This window comes from Streptopelia decaocto, assembly GCF_964273445.1.
Source record: "Streptopelia decaocto genome assembly, chromosome: 9".
In the NCBI taxonomy this organism is placed as follows: Eukaryota; Metazoa; Chordata; class Aves; order Columbiformes; family Columbidae; genus Streptopelia; species Streptopelia decaocto.
In genome coordinates, this window is record NC_138664.1 from 228,668 (window position 1) to 251,211 (window position 22,544).

The 22,544-nt window shown below is 43.5% G+C and overlaps 1 long non-coding RNA gene across 1 annotated transcript in view; it reads left to right on the forward strand.

Annotated features, from left to right (window-relative positions):
• The first annotated feature begins 349 nt into the window (after positions 1 to 349).
• LOC309443780 overlaps positions 350 to 22,544 on the forward strand; it is a 43,813-nt gene continuing 21,618 nt past the window's right edge. Inside the window, exons 1-2 of the long non-coding RNA XR_014184859.1 lie at positions 350 to 378; positions 16,276 to 16,403. This is a non-coding gene — a long non-coding RNA (uncharacterized lncRNA). The remainder of the gene's footprint in view (positions 379 to 16,275; positions 16,404 to 22,544) is intronic.

The window sequence follows — 22,544 nt, forward strand, 5'->3', positions numbered from 1 at the left end:
TTGTATTCTACATGTTTTTTCCCTTAAGCCATGTTTCAGAAACTCTCTGCTTATGTAATTTGGAAGTTGTAATAGACCAGCATAAGTCTAGTAAGCAACCAAATTTAGCACTGAAATCTCTGTGTTTATTATCACTAGGGAGACAGGACAAAAGAGCTCCAATATGCCTTAACTATTCACTGAGTATATAGGCACATGTATTGTGTGATTCCAAGGTTGCAGACTGTATGATTTATAGCATGAAATGTAATCCACTATTTTAAAATGTAATTTAAAACATTTTTCCTTAGCCCTCAAGCTTATGAAGAATGTATCTCAGCCAAGTATGAATGCCTTAAAGAAGTGACATCTTATTCAGTCTGCAGACAAGAAAAACAGGTAGGTAAAAGGTGAGAGGGATTTCCACTGTTCTAAATCCAGTTTTAATTCTGAAACTTGTTTTAATCAAAATCAGAATTGTCAGTTCGTCAGCTTATTGATCACAGTAGCATTTGATTTCATCTCATTGTTCAAAAATCACTCTTACTACCTGACGACCCTGAGGGTTTTTAAGCTGAAGTTATTGATGATGGTCAAAATCTTTCCGGCATATTGAACATTCAGAGAAAGGCAAATTCAGGATTCCAATAAAGAACATATGGGTTGCTATACTAGCTATATCGTATATTTCATAGACAATTCTTAAAATTCTGCCTTTTCTCTTTAAAGTAAAACGAAGAAGGCCTTGTTAATTGGTGTCAGAAAGAGTGCAAAATTAGGAGGGAGAATAGGGCCCTTGGCTGAAATCAGATTCGTATGGCCTGTATTTTAGAAAGTTGATCTGCTTGAGCCATTGCAGCCTGAAGGAAACGAGTATCTTTCTTGAAAACCTGGTGATGGGATCCCAGATAATCAGTAACCTAGGGCATACTCCTAAGGATGCAGAAAATGCAGTCAGAAAAGCTTTCCTTTCTTAGATGATAAAAACTTGAAATGAGTCTCAACATTCAGTCATTAGCATTCAAAGCCCTATCCAGTCAGGGAAATGTCTTTTTGCTCTTCTTTCCTCAGTATTATATTTATTGGATGGCAAGAATTTGATATAGAAGCTAGAACCTGTAGGTGGTGTTCAGTGTATTCTGATTCTGCTGCCTGGCAAAAGATCTCCCTTTGGCAGCCTCCGGGCTGGTCTGGTGAAGTGCTCCTGGGGGAAGCAGATTTCTTTCCAGAACTGTCCTCTTTCGGTGTGACCATCTGTCCCCACACAGTCATTTGGGCAAAGCTATAAATTACAAACAGGAAATTGCCCTGTTGCCAGATTAGCTGCAGAATATGCACTGATGCTCTACTCACACATGAGGATTTAGTGCCAGGGTTCTTTGCTAGGGATAAAACACTGTATCATATTTTCTCTTCCTGTTGGTGCTGGATTAAAAACTAAATCCTGCTCAGTTTACTTTCAGAAGTAGTCCCAAAGGATTTTGGTGGGATTAACTGCATATGAAAAACAAGCAGGGTTTGACATTTTGTGTAGTCTGAAAATGAAGTAGAGGTAAACCTTATCAAAAGCTTGAACTTACTGATGCTATTTCAGCTTGTCTTGTAATCTGAATCCTTTCTGCTGAACACTTATTTAAAGATGCTCATGTAGCTTCAGAAGAAACACTTCAAATTCTGGAAGGGAAAAGGAGGAAATCCCTGTGTGTAGGACCTCAATTCAGCAAAGACTTGAAATAACTACTTAAGTCCCTCTTCCTGCCTGAAGTTAGATATCTGTTTAGGTGCTTTGTTGAATTTAGGAGTTTAACAATGAACTCCACTCTTTTTTTCATTGGATGCCTATTTATTTTTTGCTGTAGTTTTTCCTCTGTAATATTCTAAAGCTTGTACTGAGGAGAGGATGTGAAACACCTTTATGATACATTGGGGATAATGCACTGAAAAAGCTTTTGTTCTATGGATCTAGAGTGTGCCTGGTTAATCCCAGTACCTCAGGGGCACCATCAGTTTTCAGAAACTGATTTCAATATCCTGATGATCAGTAGTAATCTTGAGTGGAACCCGCGGGCTTGTGTGGAGGCTGAGCCACGGAGAGAGGAAGATGCACCGTTTGATACCTTCAGCACTAGAGCTGCAAGGTTTCTGTGCAGTGGGGGTTCCTTGCTCCTGTCATTTTTATATCTGTAAAACTAAATCTAAATATTGTGCAAAGGTGACAGTCTGTCTTGGATGTGTTGTGTTTTGGGCTACAAAGAAGCAAAGTGGATCTGAGGTCATCCTTATTTAAGGGAGACTGACTCTGCAGCAGCTTTTGTGCAGGCTGTGTAACAGCTGGAGCAACAGCTTTCAATGAATAAGGAGCTTCTCTTGTACTTTCTTGCTTCCCTGCAGCTGTTTGCTCCAGCCATCACCATTGTCCCTCACAGCTTCCCCCACCGCTCTCTCCATACCTGACATCTGTCTCCTTGCATAGGTGCTGTTATGATAAACATGTATTGGGAAATAGTGACACGTGATCAATACTTCAGCTGCATTTTGAAAGCTCCATATAAAAAGTGTTCAACCAAAACCCAAGTCCATGATTCTTGACCTGAGTTCTTTGTTCCAAGGAAGAAAATGAACTTCCTGAATGAACTAAAATGACCTACAATGGCATGATGTGGCTTTCCCTTGGGGCAAGGACACAGTGCTCTCCTTGTCTGTATCTCTGCATTTGCCATTTTACTCAGTTACCTCACATATCAGCAGCACAAATGTCTTTGTGGGGGCATAGGTAATAAATCCTAAATGATAACTTTCTTACTGCTATTGCAGGGTCTGAGTGATTTAATGCCACCCTCAGATGGTGACAGACAGCAGCAGAAAACACCAGACCACAAGAGCTAGATGTGAAATAATTGCTGTGGTGCTCCTCGCCTCTAATTCCAGACAGAGTGGAGACCTGATACGTGGTTTGTGCTGAAATATGCAATGCGTTTTTAGTGTTTCTATGGGGATCTTTCACATCGTGTTTAGGTACTCATCCATCATGTGGTATACTGGTTGTTTATCAAAAAAAGTCAAAAACCAAAGGCATAAGTTGATATGAATGAAGCACAATTTTTGTGAGATGCTGGTATTTTAAAAACTTTTGACTAAAAGTTAACAAACATAAATAAGAGAAGAAATTCCTGACATTGTTTTTCACATCCATTTTTGAGTATTTATTTTGAGTTATCCTGATTCGATCTCGGAGGCTCCCCAGTCTCTTTGTTTCAGCCTGTCTCCTCTGGACATTGACAGTGACAGATGAAAACAGAAGATCCAATTACTTAGTCTTCTTACACATGCTTTCACTTTTAGCAAAGCGGCAAGGTGCAAAATCAGAGCGTGTTTAAGACAGTCTCAGTTCTCAATTTCGGTTGTGGTACATTACCTCTATAAGAACCAGCTGATAACAGTACAGCATAACTGCTTGAGTGAAATGTACATAACTACATCTTTGAATTCTCAGTGCCTGGCTGTTTAGCATGAAGAGCTGTTTTATTGATTGATATTGCTCTGCAGCATCATTGCTGGGGAAACTGGAAACATATAAAGAGGTTCTAGAGGTACTGCAACATACCAGACAAGCAAGCTTGTTACTTTTATCCATCTACAAATTATACCCACTCCCTACTGCATGAGAGATGCATTTAATTTATTGTTTTGTCTCTATCTTATTGATCCCACAATTGTCGTGCTTTTAATTTTGTTTGTTACCAAATCTGGACCAGTCTGATCTTGTAGCATCACATTTAGATTTTGACCTGCGTCATTGTCTTGCCATCTGTTAAAGCCCTATGTCTGCCGAGCACTATTATGAGAGAGCTGCCAATTGCTACCCCAGTCAGAGAAGGTAACAGATTTTTAATTATGCAGACAGGATGGGAGTGGTGGGGGACTGAGCAGTGAGTGATTATTGCCTGGACGGGGGCTGTGTCTCTCGAACAGCCTGTGACAGCGTGCAGTCCACCAGAAGCAGCTAACGTTGTGCACAGCTTACTGCTCTTCGGAGACAGGCTGAGGGGAGCGGACTTCCTCAGGGGTGGTCTGTGGTAGGTGGGTACGTAGCCGTGTGAGAAAAGTGGGCGCAAAATTAATTTAATCACAAGTTTGGTAGCTGGAAGAAGCTGGAAGCTTGCTGTAGTCTGCTTTCTGACCTAATGTATGCTCAACCTGCAGCTTCTTGCATTTGTCAGTGCAACCTATACAGTGCCTTGGTTATTTTGCTGCCCATGTGTGGGCTTTTGCGTTGTGGGGCTTCCTGCTCAATGGCAGTTCCTGCTTGTGCACCCAGTGCAAAATACACCATCCTGGAGGTTTTTGCCAAGAATGCTGTTGACTCACTGATTAATCAAATCACTGGTTAAAAAAAGAGAAACAGAATGTATGCTATTGATTTGATTCCCCTCTGCTGTGTGCTTCATTAGACTACACTAGTCCGTGTTATGACTTCTGAGATTTTCTCTTCAGTTGACATAAATATAGTCAATGAAATCAAAGCCGTATGGAAATTTAATTTGCTGAGTCATCAGATCTCTAATCTTGCTTGATTACAGCCCTGTTGTCAGAGCCAGGCTTCACATGCTTCTGATTCCCAGATTGTTACTGAATTGTTCAGTGTGTAGCTGAGTGCATCTTTGCAGTATTGCTGAGAGAAATTTCCTTGCTAATTGTCAGTTCCCCTGTATATGAAAGGCCAGCGTATGGTGATTTTTTTTTTTTTTTTTTTGGCCAGAAATATCTCATTTAAAAATTGAAAACAAATTGAAAAATTGGTATCTCTAGGACAGACCAATACCTTTCATTTATCTTGCCTCACAAAAAGAAGCTGATAATCTTGTTGAAGGAAGAGTGAAATTAAAAGCACAACCAGAAGAATAGAAAGGGAGAAGAATGAGAGGGGTTTGAAAGGGATGGAAACTGCAGTTCTGTGGGTAGTTTCGCAAACAAACTCTTATTCTCCTATATAGCAGAAATACAGTTTTAAAGTGAGTTCGATTGCAGAGCAGAACTTAATGTTGTGATGTTTGCATCTTTTGCACAGTGATGCAGCTGTGTTAAAGCAAATGTATACTTCATCACATAGTTTTGTTTTGCTTTTCCCTGGGTTATAGATACTTTATAGTAGAATTTCTTTACTGATTTGCTAATCTCATTAGAGCAAGAGGACAAATGCCAGCAGTAGGAAAACTGGAAAGGTTGTCCTCGAGGCCAAGAGACACTCTGGTTGTCTCCCCGAGGACGAGGACGGCACTCGGGCCGTGCAGACACTCTGGTTGTCTCCCCGAGGACGAGGACGGCACTCGGGCCGTGCAGACACTCTGGTTGTCTCCCCGAGGACGGCACTCGGGCCGTGCAGACACTCTGGTTGTCTCCCCGAGGACGGCACTCGGGCCGTGCAGACACTCTGGTTGTCTCCCCGAGGACGGCACTCGGGCCGTGCAGACACTCTGGTTGTCTCCCCGAGGACGAGGACGGCACTCGGGCCGTGCAGACACTCTGGTTGTCTCCCCGAGGACGGCACTCGGGCCGTGCAGACACTCTGGTTGTCTCCCCGAGGACGAGGACGGCACTCGGGCCGTGCAGACACTCTGGTTGTCTCCCCGAGGACGGCATTCGGGCCGTGCAGACACTCTGGTTGTCTCCCCGAGGATGGCACTCGGGCCGTGCAGACACTCTGGTTGTCTCCCCGAGGACGGCACTCGGGCCGTGCAGACACTCTGGTTGTCTCCCCGAGGATGGCACTCGGGCCGTGCAGACACTCTGGTTGTCTCCCCGAGGACGGCACTCTGGCCGTGCAGACACCCAGGCTCCAGACCACGCCTGGAGACTCACGCCATTCCGCCTTTCCCATGTAGACTTCTACAAGGCGAACGTTCCCCAAGGCGGCCTGTTTTTCAGGTTCAGTGGCTCTCATTGATTAGTGTGCCTGTCTGCAGCCCTTTGCTGGATCACACGCCTTGTGTCGTTGTTAGCACAACGTGTTTGTTCGTGTCACTCACAAGAGCTGAGTGGTGTAAACTGGACACCAGAAAATCTATGTCATGTTATCTTTAGAATTGTAACGATTTTGTTGTAGTTCCCTAGCTGATGTAATCTGCATTTTACAGAATGCTTTATTTCTGTTAGTTGACTCATACTATGCACTATTAGCAGCTGGTGATTTGGAGAAAAAATTGCTTGTTTTCCTTATAGGTGAAAATAGCAGCCTCTGTTTTGAAAGCAACTTTTAGCATTTCCCATGTTATCCACCACACTGGAACCATTCCTTTATTACACCTTTTTATTTTATCTTAGTCTAAAGCATCTGTTTCGCCTGTGTGTCTGATTACCTCCGTTGACACTAGCAAATTCTCCTCGGCCAGCACTGCAATAAGATAGATAGCCAGAGTCCTGGGCTGGAAAAACTCGCTCCCAAACTTGTGCTCTGCTCTTGTTCTTCTGTAGAGTGGCCCCTGCCGTGGTTGAACACTCAACACAGAGGAGAGTGACAAGGTCACAAAAGATCCATTGACAGAACTAGGAACCAAGTTGTGTTTTAGCCGTGAGGCCGTTTTGCTCACTGCATCAGGGAATAAATTCCTACTTTTCATAGTAATTTTTTTTTTATTATTTTCTCGAATGATTTGGTGGTTCAGACTGAATTCAGAGGTTTGTGTCCGTTTCTTCTCACAGCAGGGATGGTTTTGAGGGCAGGTTTTTCTCTGGGCCTGTTTCACAGTAGGACTCCACTGGCTGCTGTCCCAAAAGACTGGGGGGGAATCCTGGGACAGAGCTGAGCAGCAGCCAGAATGGAAATGGTAGGAGCTGCTTATGCTAGAGCTGCAACTGAAAGAAATATAATCATGCTTAGCATCTATGCAGTAACAGGACCATCCCTTTTGTTCATTTTGGAATGGTAACCAATCTCTTAAAGTCTTTGCAAAATAAATTTTCATTTTCTGAATGTTGAGACCTACTAAAATACAACTTCCTATGAAAGACATTGCCTCGTTCTCCAGGCATTGCAAAGGATCTCTTCCCCTCTACACACAGGAATGAGGGAAGTTAGTGTGCGTGTGGAATGAAGGTCTCAGCTCTCCTTTTGCAATTCCTCCTCAGCTCATTTCAACCGCATGCAAAGTTTCCTGTTCTCTCTGCCATCTCAAGCTATGCAGCTGCCGAAGCCCATTCAGCCTTGTAAGCAATTATTCTGCAAATGAACTGGCTGCATATGAAATCAGGAATCTTTTCTGACTCATCCTCTGTCTATCAAGTCACTTTTCTTTCTTTTAAAGTCTCATTCCTTGTCTTCCATGTTCTTTGCTACTCTGCTTCTACTTTCCTCCCTCTTATTTTTCCCCCATTGTTATTTGTATGAGTCTCAGTTCTCCTTTCTTTTTTTGCATTCTTCCTCTTTCTATTCTCTTCTCTACTTCATCACTGGAGTTCTGTTCCCTTCCTTCAGCTAGAATGCCTTCTATTGATCTGTCCCTATAGAGTGGCAGACTTTATTTGTGACTTTTGTGAAGGCCAGGAACTACATGCAGCATGTAGCTAATCTCAGCCTCTTCCTTTCTGTCCCTCCTTTTGCCTCTGATAGTTTAGTTCCTGCAGCATAGCTTTTTACTGAACACAACGTGACTGAGAGGTTGGCTTTTCTCCGAGACAGAAAAATACAGCAGGCAAATGTCACAGCAGATGGGTATCGCCAGAGGGACATATAGGTACACACCACTGTCTCAGCACCCTGATGCATTATGGCATTATAGTCAATTGAAACAGCTGCTAAAGAATTTCAAAATCTGTCATGTGGACTACAGCTTGTATAATGTATTATCTGTATTTGTGGAAGTGAAAAATGGCAGACGATGGTTACAGCCTAAGAATGTAACTGAAATAACTGTATTAGGCCTCTGGGGACTAGTAGAGTTGGATTGCAGTGCGAAGGTCTCCTTCCAGCTGGGCTGTGTTGCTCTTGCATTTCCAGTATTGGGAGGACATGGAAAATGTGCCTGCTGGCACCCACCTCAAACATTTCATGGCTACTGCCATGTGGGGCTGGCTACTGTCCAGAAACAACCATCTTGAAAAATCAATAGCTGATTAGAAAGGAATTAATTATTGTAACCAATAGCCAAGCCCTACAGGAAATATACAACATGGCTGGTTTTGGTTTCTGCACTGTAGCAGCCTAGGTGAGTATGAGACAGCGTGTTGCAGTCAAAAACGTATACAGAGATGTTTCCGCAGGGGCGTACAGCTGGCCCTCTGTTACTGGTGGGTGAATAACCTCAGCAGCAGGGGATGGGGCTGCACTGTCAGACAGCTGACGAGCATTGCATGGACCCAGCGCGCTGCAGCGGGACCTGCCAGCTGTGGCCCTGCGTTGCTGGGGTTTGGCTGTGCGGCTGCTGTGGCAGGTTTGAGCTGGCTGAGCCCATCAGATGTGAGCGGTTTAGCTTTGTGTCCAGTGTCAGCCCTGCTGGACGCAGGCTGGCTCCGCGGCGCTGGCTCCGCGGCGCTGGTGCTGCAGCAGCGCGGGCGGGATGCTGTGACAGCACGGGGTGCCAGCAGGGCCCTGCAGGTGTCAGCGCTGGGGTTGTGCTGAGGTGGCTCTGCAGAGCTGGCGGGCCCCATGTGCGGGACGCTTGCCTGCTTCTCCTGTGCTGCCCAAGCCTCCCGCAGGCTGGCATTGCACTGCTGCTTCTCCTCTCACCCTGGGTGCGGGCAGGTGACTCTGAGGGCTGTTGTTCAAGTCCCTGGTAAGCCCTTAACTGGGCAAATACGTACAGCCCTTTTGGTGCAGTCTGGAGCACGTGCAGAAGGAATTGTGAGGCTCATCAGGGAACAGGGAATATATATTGTGAGGAAACTTCAGTTGGCTCAGGAAAACAAAGCCTGAGAACAGATTTGTTACTTATAAATATGCCTAAAGAACAAATGCCAGGGAAAGAATTTTGCAAGATAAACGTTAACACAAGTAATGGGCATAAACCAGCAGCGAATAAGTTTGGATTGGAAGTAAAGTTCCTAACTGTCAGAAGAATAAACTCTTGGACAATGCATCCATAGCAGAAGCAAATGGGGAGTTGAAGACAAACTCTTTTAGTTTAGGAAATTATTTTCTGAAGTGGGTACGATAGCAAGTTGTTGGAGTTGATATCAGGAAGCATCTCAGTCAAGTGTACTTCATCTGCAAATTATTCAGCGTCATTTTTGTGAGCTCAGACTTCAGTTATTCAAGTCATCTGAATTATCCAATGAGGCTGGACTATGCAGATGATCTGGCTGAACATCTGAACAAGAACATAAAACAGACGCCTGAGGAAAAGTTCATCTTCGGATGGCATTGGTTATTCTGCAAACCATGAGTGGCTAAAGCCTCCTGTGACCGAGGGCTGCCTGCGCGCCTGGGACGTGGCTGCACGTGGAACTGCTGAAGCGGCAGGAATAACACAGGACCTGAAGCCGTTTTCTGCTGAAAGCTGAATGGGACACGCAAGACGTGTGAGATTCTGACTGTTGTCACAGGGGACAACATTATGATGCAAGACTTAGGCTCTTTAAGATTTAAGCTCTCTATTTTGTGAAATGTAAATTTTGAAGTTGTTATTGTTGTGCGGAAGCTATTAGCAATTAATATAGGTCTATCCGTTCTTGATAGTTAGCACACCAGAAATCCGTTTTTTTTGGAGGGGGGTGCGGAGTGAGGAGGCAGATGTGCAATTTTTATTAGCTTTCTTTCTCTGACTGGTGACATATCGGCTTTTTCAATCTGTTGGAAAATACTTGAAGAAATAAAATAAAATAAATGGGTTTAGATGAGAAGTCTTGATGTAGATGTAGGTATTTTTGACTGAAATATTCAGATCTGGATTTTGTGGCTGTCAAAGAGCTAGGAGGCTGCATAGCGGCTGAACTCTGGTTTGGTTGCTTTTTTGTCTTTGGTGTTGCAGCAGAGTTTTGTCCATGATAACACTCTAAAGAGTGATTTATTTAAATTGTAAATGCTGTTCTTGTTAAGTTGGGAGACTATGTTAATTGGTACATATTACACTGAAAATCAAGGGGTTATGAAACAACAACTCACGAGCAAAGTATAAATTGTGTTCATCTGCCTGGGGAAGACAGGCTAGTGGCTCTTCTGTGTGCTAGTGATCTTAGCCTTAAAAATAGATTTGCTTTTGCTTACAACTTGGGTTTAATTTATGATTAAAGCTGCAGAAGGAGATCTGATTTTTTTAGATTAAATGAAGTTTTGTATGTGAGAAAAGATTGTGTGTTTCTGAAAAAATATATTTAAATAAGCTTCTCATGAGTCATTCTACTGACATTCAGGCCTCAGGTGGGTTACATAAGACTTGAATATAAACCATTCGTAATCCTTTAAAGCACCTCTAAAAATATAGCTAATGTGAAATTGCTACATTTGCTAAAATAATTGGGGTATATCATTACCTTATGTATAGCCTTTAACGGCCTATCTATATATAAACTTGCTTTGATTGATTTCATTTGGTTGAAACTCCTTTGTTTGATATTTTTATTTGCAGTTTAGTATCAGCATATTCCTAACTGACTTCTAAAATCAAATTGCATCTGAATTAAACTCAACTCTTTTTAACTATCTATGCTGAAATAATTAACTTGGTTAAAAAATAATTACTATTACTTTAAAATAGTGTGACTCGTTTTGTGGACAAGTCATTACCAGGAACAAGCAGTCATATTGAGGCTCAGAGATCGTTACTGGTGAACAGTATATGCAAAACATTACTTTGTGCCGGGGGAAAACTGCTTTTCACCACTAACTGCAAGAGGTGCTTCTCCAGAGGGCGCTCGGCCCGGCCCTGCGCCAGCGCGCGCCGTCAGCTCCCAGCTGCAGGCGCCTCAGCTCTGGTGCTCAGTGCCCTGCGCCAGCGCGCGCGGTCAGCGCCCAGCTGCAGGCGCCTCAGCTCTGGTGCTCAGTGCCCTGCGCCAGCGCGCGGTCAGCGCCCAGCTGCAGGCGCCTCAGCTCTGGTGCTCAGTGCCCTGCGCCAGCGCGCGGTCAGCTCCCAGCTGCAGGCGCCTCAGCTCTGGTGCTCAGTGCCCTGCGCCAGCGCGCGCGGTCAGCGCCCAGCTGCAGGCGCCTCAGCTCTGGTGCTTAGTGCACCGACGGAAAGCACCAACATGGTCTCTGGAGAAGAGTCCACTGATTTGGGCTGGAGATGGCAGCAGTTGCTTTATGCTGGCATTTGTGGGATTCCTGCGTTTCAAGCACTGAGTGCCTGGAGAAATTCAGCTCTTGGCCATTCAAGGCACAGAAGTGTTGTGAATAGTTGCAGCACATGAGGGGCCGGGTGGCAGGACTGGATTCTGGGAGTGAGTTATCTATTTTCTGTCTCAGAGCTGTAGACACAAGCAAGATGTCTTATTTCATCTCGCTTTTCTGAGTTACTGTGATTTACTTCCTGTGTGTGCCTGCCAGTTGCTGTCTGACTGTCTGTTGCATTCTGACCCAGAGAAGACGCTGTGCTTCAACTTAGCAGAAGTGTAATTTCACAGATCAGGTTTTTATGGCTGTCCCTGTCCACATCCAGATTTGGCAGGCACATGTGAGGCAGCAAATCTCCATATACACACAAAAATTTCAAATGTTCCAGACTTTAGCCTGGACTTTCCTTTGCTTGGGAGACTGTAGAGGTAGGATACAGCTCTGCCGCAGGATCACTGTTCCTGTGAATATTGAGCTTACCGAATATTTCATAAAGTCCATAGTCACTAGTGAATAAGACACAGCTGACTCCTTTGCTGCTGTATTGCCTTGCGGCCATTAGTTTGCTGGATTTCGATAACGGTGACGTGGGGCGCGTGTCCCTCCCGAACTCCTTGCAGAGGCTGCTCGCCAGCGCTCGGTGTGCTCAAGCGCACTGCAGAGAGCTGCTCCTTCTCCCAGGTTTTTTCCCAAGTACAAAGTTTCTCGCAGCAGTGAAGGCTGCAGACCATCGGAGCAGCCTTGCTGTTATGGTAAGGTGAGGATTAAAGCCTGGTAGCTTCGTTCTTGTGGGGCTCATTTGGGCAAACATCTGAGCTCTAGCAGTCCTAGCGACCTCACTGAGACCTCACGTATATTCAAAGGACAGCGAATGGATCAGGAAGTAGTTTAAAATCAGTTACAAAATTCCTTCTATTTCTGGGTACTTTGCATACTTTCTGGTTTTGTGATGGTTTCATATTGGCTATATATATTGTTTTTACTTAAAGAGTTGTTTGTTATGATGGGGAAAAGGATCTCTGAAAAGAAAATAATTAAATATGTCATGTAAAAGATAAAATAAGCTTCATAGAAAGTACTTGTGATTGCACAGAACTTCAAGGTGAAAACTAGAAGAAATATTTTTTCCTTTCAATCTTTTAGGTACTTCTTGAGTTACAGCAACATCGGAGTAAAAAAACGTAGATATGTGAGTTAGATATGTAGGGCTCATTACCATCTACACTAAATGGCTGGCTTCTCAAGTCCCATGTAACACGTTAATTGAACGCTTTATCTACTACATGGTAACAAGCTTTGCAGGAGACAGAGCTGTATTCTGTCTGTGTCCCTGTAAGGTCAAAGAGCAGTGCCCTGACCTGCACACTTCCAGCAGCTGCCTGCTGTGGAATTGGGTTATGAAGCAAGTAAGGAGAATAAGCAGCTGTAACTGAAGCCTTCCTAAATGTCGCCTTTATTTATTTATTTTTAAATATATTTTTAATGAGGTGTATCTACACACAACAATGGATCAGCTCTTTTTATTATCTTTGAAAGCTGGTTTTAAATTTATGATCTCATTCTCAGCATGACTTATATGCTTAATGCTGGTGAGCACTGCAGAAGTCATGTCAACAGGCCATATGGTTCTTCTAATGAGCATGGTTTTCATCCTAAATTATGGAGGAAAACCATGTAATCTGTGTGCTCAAATTTGGAGTGATTCAGCTAAGAGCCATGGGGGTGGGGGAGATAAATAGAATGGAGAAAACTTAAAAGCAAAAGAAACCAACAGAGCCCAGGGGAGGCTTTGAGCAGAACTGTGGTGGTGTGTGTGTTGTCCAGACTGAATTACTGACGGGACCGTTTGTGCATGATGTTTTCAGTGACCGTAGAGCCGTTCTGGGGCCTCCTCCTGGCATTCTGCCCTGCTCTGGGTGCTCAGGGTGGTGGAAAGTTGTCTTCTCTTTCCCTGTGTGTAGAATGGGAATGATAATATTCATCTTGCTCTCAAGGAAACAAGAGTGGGTTTTTCTGTATGTCAGGATGCTTCAGTGAAAACTGGCCTTACTGTGGTAAGAGTTTCTGTTAAATGCACGTGCGTGTGTCAGTGCGGCTGTTGTACTCTCTGCCAGAGAAAGCGTTTGGTTCTGGTCTCTCGTGAGGAGGAAGGAGAAGGGCGATGGTGGGAGAGGCGCCGGCAGCGGAGCTGCGCTGGCAGGGCCGAGGTGCTCAGCCGCCGCGCCCCCGGCTCCGCGCAGGGCGCCCGACACAGCGACGCTGCTGCTTCTGGAGCAGCTGCACCGAGCTGCTGCGTCTCTGCCTCGAGTGACGAAAGACACGTATAAAAAAAATCTAAATCTGCAGCTCCACCAGCATACTAGATTTTCAGCCAGTTACCAGGAATGAAAGTATACATTTCATTTCCAAATGGTTTTGCATCCATTTTCTAACACATGGCTAATTCCTGATGAACTTCTCTACACGGAACCCAGATAATTGTAATTTTTTGGCCACTGCCTGCTCACCCATTTTGGAATTGCTCCGGTGACCAGGGACTTGGCTGGCAACGTTAGTTGGTGGCAATGGAGAAATCGACTTTGAGCGGTTCACTTGGTAAATTACAGGCTGTACTCCTAATTATAAACACACACTTGTGGGAACATAATCATACAATTCCCTGAGGTATATCTGGGTTGCCGTGTCCAGATTTTGAAAGCTAGAGGGTAAGATATTGGGTTTTCTTTAAAATTAATTATCAAGTGAAAGCCAGGGACCTGAGGCCATATGGCTCAATACGTGCTGCGCTAACAAACCAATGAAAGCCCGCTTCGAAGCAAAGCAGGAAAATCTGCCTTCCCTATAACATCAACCTGAGCATCAGAGCAGCTTAATTCTTGAATTTTACTCCTTGTCACAGGGCAAGAGTCCCTGGAGTGTATCCCCCCTGCAGCAAACTGTAATCACAGGAGACAGCTACTACCCTGAAATAACCTGGTGAGGGCTCCCAGTGCCAGGAAGCAGCAATGGCAACAGAGGGAAGGCTGAACTGTGTCAGTGTTTCGTTTATGTAATGGATAACCTCCTGCCTAATGAATATCTGAAATCAAAACGTGCTGGTAGCGGTAGGTTTTGAGAGAAACATCCCTCACTTTTCTACTGTACTGCAGTGTTTCGTTTATGTAATGGATAACCTCCTGCCTAATGAATATCTGAAATCAAAACGTGCTGGTAGCGGTAGGTTTTGAGAGAAACATCCCTCACTTTTCTACTGTACTGCAGTGTGTAAGCCTGCTCCTCATCAGCAGTGCAGCAGGCACGTCGCCCTGTGTAACCTGTGTTTGTCTTGCTGTTGGAGCTGAATCCGCTTAGAGCCGCAGCCAAGGAGCCAGTCTGTGCTGCAGCCCCCTCACAAAGGGACGCACCACATGACACCGACTCTCTTCTCATTCCTCGCTTCCTGAAATAATTTTGTCCAGTGGGACAACGAGGCTGAATCTGCTTTTTCTCTTTGTTTTTCGTTCTCCCCTCTTGCTCTGTGCAGCAGAGCGTTCTTTCCTTTCTGATTTAATCTTAGGGGAGAGGGCAGTTGTGGACGTGGCTTATCCTTCTCACGCTGACACTGGCTGTGTGAGGACAGCTGTCAGGAAAGTGTCCCGGTTCTCATAACCCACTCTTGCATGGCTGTCTGTCCTCTCAGAAGACAATGAATAGTTGCAGCTTCCCTACCAGTGATCAGTGATAACCTCCTCTTGCATCTTGGAGTCTTGAGGCATTGACATCTTTTAGACTTATGTTCAGAGCAGTTTGCAGTACCCAGCTGGGGGTGAGATCTGCTGGGATAACAACACCTATCCAGTCTCTTGCCTTAAGATTTCTTGCTTGTTCTTCCCAACACGTTAGCAGAGGCAAGGGAGAGAAACCATGGATGGCTAGGGACCCAGGATTGCCAGGGCCATCAAGCATTTTTTGAAAAGGTAGAAAAATCGGATGTTTTCTCTTAAGAGAAAATGATATTGCATATTAGGAAAAAGTCTAGATGCCTAAAATATTAATGAAATGTTGCCCCCGTTCATGTTGAAACTGTTGAAAAGCTGCATATTAATAATGATAGTACTTCCTTTAATCTTGTCTGCAAGGCCAGAGTCTGCTGGTAGTCTTGGGAGGTTATAAACAAATTCACCAGGTTTTCTTTTGGAGCACTGCCACGTGGGTTATTAACTCTATTATGCTCTGTGGCTTGTCAGGGTGAGATCTCATCTGAGGAGACAGCAGATGTTTGCTGCACTCTCCCTGAGCTGTGGAATTCTAGTGGAATAGTTTGAGTATGTATCTAGAACCTTCCTTTTCAGTACTTTAAAAAGAATTGCTACATAAAGCAAACTGACCGTGACACGTTTGTTTGTTACACATGCCTGCACACATGTATAAAATCCATATATCTATTTGCCATGCTTCTGATGCAGGGCATAGCTAGCTGTATGGGAACTGCAGAAGACTGGGTGAGGAGGAGGAAGGTAAACACGCTCAAGGGACCCACAGCTGGGGTATAAAGGAAGCACATACATCACACTAATTTTTTACTGACCTAACACAGGCCTGAGAGAAACCCTACAGTACCTTATCATGTCTGAGATTCCTGCTTTGTTGTGAGAAAGAGCAGAGCACAGCAAGAGGCTGCACCTGCTCTAAGCCTTGAGACAGAGGTGAGCGCAGCGGCCTGACGATGGTCCCGCAGCGCTGAAGTGGCCGGCGCCGGCGTCCCCTGTGCTGGGAGCTCGGTGGGAGCTCAGAGATCCCCAGCAGGGAGGCGACTAAAATAAAACTCGCTCTTTGCAACGCGCTCCTGGCCTCTGGCTCTTGCGATGCGCCTGTGCTCGTGCACACAGTAGCTCAGCAAACAATACTTCGTTGTGATCTTGAAACTAACTTCTATTGTGATGACATCTCCCCTTGCTCAGTGATATATTTTAAAGGGGTTTTCATGCCACTGCATTGTACTGTATACAAAGGAAGGAAAATAACAACTTTATTAATCTTTTTCCTTGCTTCCTCAGATAAAAACTTCTGGTTTTCTGTTGGGGTTTTACATATTCAGAAAGAAAGTAACTCCTGTCACTGTCATCAGTCTGTCTGCTGGCAAAATTTACTGTGATGTATTACTGCAACGTGGCCTCGCTTCAATGTGAGTATTGAAGTTCAGTAAGTTTTACGTTAGCACTGAGTAGAATTTCATGTATGTTTGTAAATCCCTTAAAAGAATTAACTTCTCATGAATACTTTTTAAAAACTCATTTTCTAATGCAGCTAATGAAAAGTAATTCATATCTCTGTCTTCTCCACTGTGTGAAAAAGTAGGCTAAGAACAAGTTTTGTCACGCTGTGTCTGAACTGCTTCATGCGTTACAACCTGTGAGTTTACGGCTGTGTGTTTTAGTGCTATGGCTTTAAGTGTATGTGTCCAGGTGCCAGGGAAGGAAACGCTTGGTACAAATTGCTAATGTGGGATTTAATCTCCTTTCTGACTTTCTAAGTGCTAATTCAATTTGTAATGGTATTTGTTCCTGCCAAGAGTAATAACAATTAATCATGTGAAATTCCTGTAAAAACTATTAACAAACATCCCGTGAGTCTACATGCTTAGGTAGCAGTTACATATGTTTTATTTGTTCCTTTAATTCCATTACTAATGTAGCAAATAATTTAGAACTGCGTATTATCATCTACTAGAATTCCAAGTTTTTAGACAAAATAAAAGTATCATTATTTTTAAAATAGACTATTTCTATTTAGTTTATGTATTCCTTTCAGCTTATGCTACTTACAGTGTTCTTTCAAAGATTAGCAGAAAGAATTTTATGCTAAGAAGTCACTTTGTTTTTCCATTGTGGAGCAACTCCAAGACATGCACTCCCCGGAGCTGTCATAGGGAGACATCCCTGCAGAGGGCACCCTATTGTCTTGGATGAATTTGAAAGACTTCAGACAATGAGGGTGTGGGATTTTCTAGGTTTCTGCATTTTGGTAAAACTACAATCAGAAAATAGTTTTTTCATATAACTAGTGCTAAGCGGAGCTTCAAATTGGTGATGAGGATGCCGGCCTCTGTGTTGTGTATCTCTGAGACGGAAGAGTATAAACCAGAAATACCACACCATCTTTCAATGTAATTCTTGGCCTCAGCTTCCTGTCTTCACTAATGATTTGTCTGAACATTTCAGTGCTTGGGAAATGAATGTTGTAGCTTAACAGGGCAGATCCTGAAACTGCTGTGTGTCAGAACAGGAGATCTGAAAAACATTGATACGAAATGTGCGAAATTCACTTCCATCCATCTAAAGTAGGGCTCGGATTTCAGATCTGAGCTCCCCTCCCCATCAGCAGGATGGTACAGTACAGCTCTTCTGTAGTAAGTGATTCACAAATGGAAATTTCTGTTGATTGTGCTCTTCCAGAGATTAAAAATTGCTCAACTCTATTTATACAGACAAAGCATTTTTGATTGTTATAGGAAAGTGATCAAAGTGTGGTGTCCCACTGTGTGCCTGCAAAGCGGATTTAAGTCGAGGAGTATTGATTTTTAAAATGCAGACCACAGGTTACTGCAGATCTTTTCAAGCCTTCTTGACATCTTTGTCTAGATTAAGAGTTTCTTTGTGAACCAGCTGGTGCCTCAACACTGCAACAGTCTGCCTTGTTTTTCTTCTGCAGATAATTATAATGGAACTTGCTTTCTAATTTCATTTTCGCTGGCGTTTAGATTTGTGTCTAAAATACCGTCATGTCTTTTAGATATTTTTGCATGCTCAAGCTGATTTTAGTCCCTTCACATACAGCGTTTACAAAAGGGCTTCTTGCTTTAAAATGACTTATTCTTTGTTTTGAAAGCTGAAGTACAAAACTGATCTCACGGTTGGCCCTCATTAAAAAGTGGAGCTTCATAGAGAACAGTGAACAACAACAAAGACTTCCAGAGCTCATGAAATGCTCAGCTAAAAAATACAGATGATCACCTGCCTTGATATTTATCTTGGGCCTTCTAGTTTTTCATATTTTGAACAATCTATCTTCTAGTTCTGTAAGGGGGGGTTATTGTGTGCTAATGCCAGATAGGTATTCCGGAGGCTCTGTATCTGGCCGCCTAGTATTTCCACTACAGTTGAGTGTTTTTTTCTACCTGTGAAATCAGGCGAAAGCAGTGCACTATAGAAAAAACCCAACAATCCAGACTGATAAGAGCGAAGTAATCTTGATTCAGATCTTGTTTTAGAAGGGCTTACAAGTGATCTTCACCTTCCAGGCTTGCGGCCAAACTTTCATCTGTGGTTCCTACCCCAATCTGACAACCGCTTCTAGTGTGCAGAAAACAATCCAATACTCGCCATGTGGTTAGACCTTCCTGCAACTCTGCATTTAAAAACCGCTGCTGTCCTTGGGCATTTCCACCAAGGTGACTCAGGACAGGTGAACGGATTCCTCCTCTTTGATAGAGTAGAATTATTCAGCTGCCAAGGAAATTTATTTGGCATTGGATAGCTCCTGTTCAAGTCATCTAAGGTTGCTTGGGCTGGCACTCCTGGTGAAGGAGAATTGCTCTTCTGACTGCACCTGTAAGCTGGCACCTGAAAATCGTGTCAGAAAACACGTTAATCATTGCATGGCAGAGATATGGGAGCTCCTTGTATCCAAAGGCTTTTAGTGAACAACAAGAAGACTTGATACCAAGTCTGTAGTTTGGTTCTCTGCTTCCATGCCCAATGGGACATGTGTTGGGACTTTAGCGGGTTCCTTAGTTCCCCATGGCTAGACCTCTCACAACAGGGGGTAATGGTCACAAAAATCAAATCTGAAAAACTGAAAAATCAATTTTTGCTTGTGATGCAAAATATTATCTATCTGTTCATCTTGATCCTTAGAATTAAGTTAGAGCAGGGTGAGCTGTAAAGTCATGGAAAAGGCTAAAAGTCCTGGCAATACCAAAACGTGCTTTTGGCATTGCAGAGTTAGCAGGTATGACAGCAAAGAACATGCAAAAAATCCTGTATTGGTTTGTTCCTGCCTGTGGTCCTTGATGCCCGCCTTACGATTCCCAGTTCCTGCTAAGTATTGGGAGAGGGAAAGGTATTGGCAGCTCTGCAGAATGGTGGCTAAGAGCTCTGCACAGCTTTACATTTCCCCTGTAAAAAAGTCCATTTAATTCAGATCTCATAGAAATCAAGGCAATACCAAAGCACTTGGAGAAGATAGATTTGTTCAGATCACTCAGACGATGATCCAGGGCTTTCAATAGCCCTTTCGTGAAAACCCCTGCTGGCTATTGCCTGAAAGTAATTATTCTCTGGTTGCTGAATGGCAACAATATGTATTTGGTTCTTCCTTGAGCTGAGCCTGGAGAGTATGTCACTCTGATACCAGGGTGAGTGGGAGCTGAAAAACATCTATCAGATAGTTGCTGTGGTTTGCTGTCCTGGCTGACAAAGATAGCACAGGTATTAAAGATTAAATTAACCGGACACTTTGTACTTTCCTGGCCCTCTCAAGTCAAGGTTCAGGCGTGCTCTTATTTTTGAAGGTTCTTTCTCTTGAGCTGGGAATTCTGGATACACACTGTGCTTAACGTGGAGATACACAGGCAAGTGTTAAGAGCATCAGGCACACTTGAACATTAAGTACTTGCGTTTCTTCTAAAATGTCTTTTGAAAACTTCCTAATTAAACTTTCCTACACCAAATGAGCAGGAATGAGTAGCCTGTGCCGGTACCTCAGCTCAACAGCACCTGGGGACTCCCGGAGACACGAGCACAGGTCTCGGCCTGCCCGGCGCTCCCCGGGGCCGTGCTCCAGGCGAACGCTGGTCGCGCTGGTGCTGCGGGCAGCCGCTGCTCTCACCTGAGTGCGGGAACAGGGAAGGACAGCGCCATTTGCCACAGGTCTTTCTAAAAACAAGTTGCAGATAACAATAATCTAACTTGCTAGTGAGCAGCTGGCTCTGGAGTGCACCACAGTGGCTTATTAATAAAGTCCACAATACTATAGGTTGGATTATGGCAAGGATGAGCTCTCTGTCCAAATGAAACTGTCCGGAAGATTGTATGAGCAGGGATATAATCTCTTTGATCAGAACTAGGGCATGTCATCGTCATGAACACCTCTTAGCCATGATAAAACATGCCACTGAATCTGTAATGACAATGAATACTCTGGATTGCTGATCTAGTCTGAGACACCACACTCCATGAAGTCGAACACTCTGAGATGCTGTTTCTGTTTGGCATCTGCTATGGAAATTATGGAAATTAGGAAGCAAGATTTTTTTTTCTTTTCTTTTTTTAGCCCCTGAAAACACATCTGAAACCTTGAATGCGACGTTGCAGCCTGAAGACAATTCTGTCCTGTAGTTATAAATCTCCAGATGTAGGTTTCTCTACTGAACTAACTGACAGATTCATAACCATAGGACTGCAAATAGTGCTCTTAATGAGCAGGAGCAGGGCTACTGTGCATCCATCGTTATGCATATGTTGAAGTGAAAACAGTTGTTGTCTGTTTGGGTGTATTGATTTATGTAGATGACTACATGGCAACTTAAAGCAGATTAGAGTAAGGTGAGCATGTTTTCTCTTCTGTGCTGATTCATGTGGGAGACTGTCTCGGCAAACAGTGATTATTATTTCACTGAAAAGGCTTTTAATGTAGCAAATTTTACCTAGTGACAGTGTAATGTGACTCTTTGAAGTAGGAAACTGTATAGAAGCCTTTTGGGAATACCAACAGCACAGCACCAAATTAGAGGTGTATACAGCCACCTGTCAACTCCTTCTCTGCTAACTGCCGTATGAAGAAATGCAGAGCAAGCCAATTCCTTACGAATGCTTTTCTGTGTTCTGTTTGCATCTTCCTCAGGTTGCCCTCAAACCAGCTGTATGTGTAACCAGGGATCGTGTTTCCTTCTAGGAACCATTTTAACCATTTTAAGCCATTGTTTCTAAGGACTAAACTGAAACACAGTCTGCATAAATATCTTGGACTGTATCTATGAAACCCTCAGGAAGCAGAATTTAAACATTACTGATGTTTTGTAAATGGAGATTAAAGGAAGAAAGTATTCTAGTTTGAAGTGGCTTAGTCAATTGTGCGGGTGGCTCTCTGGACAGAGCTGTTGTGACGGCCGTGTCTTTGGTCTGTTCCTGGCTCACCTCGCTGTTTATCTCGTTTGAAGCTGACATCAGATAAGCAATGTGAATAGCTTAAATTCAGATATATAGTACAGAGAAATCCAGTAAATTTTATTTTCCTTATTTGTTATAATCTACTAGCTATTAAAAAGTGAAATTTAAATTATATTTAATGTAATTTAAATTACATTTAATTAGGCTTCTCTCACTTGTAGTAATAATAAAATAGGAGAAAAGCTTTATTTTATGCTGAAGCAATAGTGCTTGCAAATAAACTGGTATTTAATCAATCAACTGATCTGTGTTCGACCTCAGCCCTTTCTATTACTACTGCTGAGGTTTTGGTTAATTTGCAGCACACATTACCGAGATGTTAATGAGAGTCAACTTCTAGAAGCATTGGGAAAATACTAAGCTTTTTAAACTGATTTCTCATCAGATGAAAAACTAGCTAAGTGAAAATTTATTCTGTAAAACTTCAAGTGGCTGGATTCAGAGAACGTTTAACACATATTTGCAATTAAGCTGGGAGTTATTTTCGTGAACCTGCTAGCAGGTAATTGATGGCTCTTTCATGGGCGGTAAGATGACAGCAGAGGTGCTCTATAAATCACCAGAATTAATGTTTGTCTGGCACTACTATAATGGCACTGTTCTTGATTAAATCATCTGGGCTCTGCTCTCACTCCCAGAGAAATCTCAGCGCTGATGTTGGGCAGACTGTCAGCGCCCCATCAGAGAACAAACAACCCGGCTGCTCTCAAAGGGTTTGCAGCTCTCACAATGAAAATAGCCCTTTCAACATAAATCAATATCCCAAAGTTGTGCAAAGTCTGTAGCAAGGCAAATTAATAGTTGTACTAGAATATCCTTGGGTCCTCTTTATCCATTTTGTGCAATCACTCAAGTGCTATAAACATTAGCAGCTTCAGAAATAAATGAAATAGTAAGTGGCTCAGTTAAGGTAGTTATCTAATTAGGCTGGGTATAAAAGCATGCTTTGGGCTCCCTGCCCACCGCGCTGCTGGAGGAAGAACAGTTAATAGAATGGTTTGTGCTCTTCGGGAGCAATGGCAACGCAAGGCCCCGCTTTCCCGGGCAAAGCCTCTGGGGAAACAGGCAGCTGCGTGGCTGGGAACAAACCGCGTGTT